This window comes from Zerene cesonia, chromosome 1 (assembly GCF_012273895.1).
Source record: "Zerene cesonia ecotype Mississippi chromosome 1, Zerene_cesonia_1.1, whole genome shotgun sequence".
Classification (NCBI taxonomy): domain Eukaryota; kingdom Metazoa; phylum Arthropoda; class Insecta; order Lepidoptera; family Pieridae; genus Zerene; species Zerene cesonia.
Genome location: NC_052102.1, coordinates 479,886 through 482,961, shown reverse-complemented (window position 1 = coordinate 482,961; position 3,076 = coordinate 479,886). Strand labels below are relative to the sequence as shown.

The 3,076-nt window shown below is 32.3% G+C and overlaps 1 non-coding gene across 1 annotated transcript; it reads right to left on the bottom strand.

Annotated features, from left to right (window-relative positions):
• Positions 1-229: 229 nt before the first annotated feature.
• Trnan-guu lies at positions 230-303 on the bottom strand. The gene has a single exon. It is a non-coding gene; the product is annotated as a tRNA-Asn (tRNA).
• Between the last annotated feature and the right edge of the window lie 2,773 nt (positions 304-3,076).

Genomic DNA, 3,076 nt, shown 5'->3' with positions numbered 1-3,076 from the left:
ACTGTGGCTTCCTTTTTTTTATATTGCTTTTACGTTCTGTAAATTACCTACTTGGAATAGATAACTTGTGTAGTGATAAGGCCGTATTCTTTGCTTGATGTTTTGCTTTGAACTATTTAGTAGAATTAATAATTAGTCTAGAAATCAATTGATTTATGTCTAATTAATTAAAGTACGTAGAGAGTGGCTTATAGTCCTTAATAATAATAAAATAAATATTAAAAATACTCGCCCCCGGGTGGGCTCGAACCACCAACCTTTCGGTTAACAGCCGAACGCGCTAGCCGATTGCGCCACGGAGGCGATGATGACACATTTGAAATTATTAAACCGTTTATAATGGCCCATCTTCCACCTACATTGGATAATGACAAATTTATCGCTTTTTTATCAGTGCATTTTGTACATGGAATAAATTTAACTTTTAGATAAAATTTAATTAAAAGATTGATTAATATATTAATGAATAATTATTCATTGATATAATAATTATTAATGATATTTATTGCAACAGTAGTGATTTATTTATTACGATAAAATATTTAAAAAGTTATCTTACAAATGATTCAGTGGTGAATTGAGTTGGTTGATTAAATTAAAATCCTAGTAATTTCTGATAAACCGTTGCATCTTAGCTTCACAAATTTATAATAGATAATATTAACAGGAAGAGTTTGAAAAACTGTGGCAATTGTCACTGTCAAAATTTTTATAATTAGTATTTCTAACAATCCAAAATTCAAACCACTAGTGATATCCATTGTAACATTATAAATGCGTTATTGTCTTTACGACTAAACCGCTGCACCAGCTTGGATAATATTTGTAATGGATATTTTATCTCAACAAAAATTTACATACTTAAACACAGGTTATTATTAAAAAATCATTCCTTAAGAGTTAAAATTTTATCCGCTGTTGAAAATAAACAACACTACTGAACTACAAAAGCCATGCTTATTCTGGTTTGAACTGGATAAACTCGTACGAAGTCGATAGTAGTTATGTATTTATATTAAAGTTTCATTCACAAGAACTAATAAATCAGAACCGTTTGACACCTAGCATCAATAAATCACATCTGAGAGCTATTTCCTTTGGGATAAACAAATTGCGATGTCATTCAGATTTACTTATAAATGGTTTTCTGTAATGATGAGAAATTTGTTATATTTGAAACCGAAGAAATTTGTTAGACAAAAGATAAACCATAGGTTTTGTATTCAAATTTCAATACAACTAATTAAGTACTAAAAGATATATAACTTATGGCTAGCAATAACATTCAATACCGATTGCAATCGAAAAGCAATTAAATTTTATTCAATTAAAGTTATTATCGAATGAACAATTAATGAAGGATTACTTGAAATGTGCTTACCCCATACCGCCAAATGTATCAGTACATTATAATTGTTACTTTAAACTAACTTTCTTTATCTTTCCTTGTAGTTTTTATGAAGTAAAAAAGGCTTCATAAATAAAGAATATATATACGGGATTAGAAACTGGGTCCATCTTCGTACCGCCGCCGGCTCATTTTCCCACCTCAATCAAGCAACCGAATTTCTTCTATTCTTTCCGCCTGCTGGTATGGCCGCAGTACTCAGAGTGAGAGAATGTTAGCGTAGCGTAGTTAGAGATAGCCGGAGGCCCATTTCCTTCATCTCTTCTCACCCTTCCCAATCCATTCCTTCTTTCCAGTCGTCAATCATTCCTTATCCCATTCCTCTTAAGTGTGCAGCGCATTCGCAGTGTCACTACCTCTGAGAATGTTCATGGGCGGTGGTGATCACTTACCATCCGGCGAACCACCAGCTCAGTTGCTTGCTTAAAAAAACACTCCGTATAAACAGGCACCAATCACGTTTGTTTATCCAAAAGCAATATATTTTTATCCAAACATTGACGTCATTAAATGACTATATTATGAAAACCCAAAGGCATCCGACGTAAATAATCTCAAGATCAACAATGGATGATTAAACCCAATAAAGGCAGCGATCGAGGACCTCTTGAAGTGATCGGCCATGACTTGCTAGTTTCTGACCGCCTGTCAAACTTAATGAAGGTTTGGGCCACACTAACGTTCTCTTAAACGAAAGTCATGAACTATATTCCGCCGGCGACTTTGCCCGCTCCTTACTACCTACTTTCCATTAATATATTTTATAATATTATAAACATGGTTTAAGAATGAACTGATGTATCATTTTTACTCTTTCATAAGCTATAATTCTATGTGATATAACTTTTCTGATGATGTGACGTCATCAAACAACTCAATAATGAAGAAAATATAGGTTCATATATATATTCGTCAAACTTTATGTATGAAGGAGACCTCTTGATTGAATAATTACAAAAAATTATTTTTCATTCGTTTGATTAGCAAATGAATAGAGGGGTCTAGTTTTCTTCTCAGCAGCATAATCATAACATCAGGCTAATTAATTGATATAATTACTTTTTAATCTAATTCACCGAATTCGTGTTAAAAATAAAACGTCACTAATCACATAACATCGCTATTTTCATTGTGTTTCCCCCATTTTGTCTGACGGATGATGTATTAATACGGGAATTTCTAACACATTTTGATTTATGTATGGCGGGAAATCGCACGCGTCATTGCTTATTCGAAATCAGAACAGAAAATCAATTCAATTTTTTTTTATCTACTCATCCTGGTAGCTTTATTGAATGGTCATAAACAGTTTGTAAGAGTACCTAATTGTAAGGATGAAGTAATTTGTCACCAATCATATAAATACATTGCAGAATATGGGCTGATACATTATTTCGTTATTAAATTACTATTTAATTAAATATTATATCAAACATTGCTGTTGTCATCAAGTGGAAACTAATGTATTTTTGTATGTTTGTATCGTTTTCACGCAAAAACTACTGGACCAATTTCAAAATTTCCTTCACCATTTGCTGAGATTTCCCTGAGCGTCTTTGGTAATATATGTACCACGGGTAAGCCGAGGGGAGTTACTATAAATTTAAAAAAAGGGGAATTGGCAATTTTTTGTTTATTTCTAAGAATGCCATGTTTTTTTCTCAATTT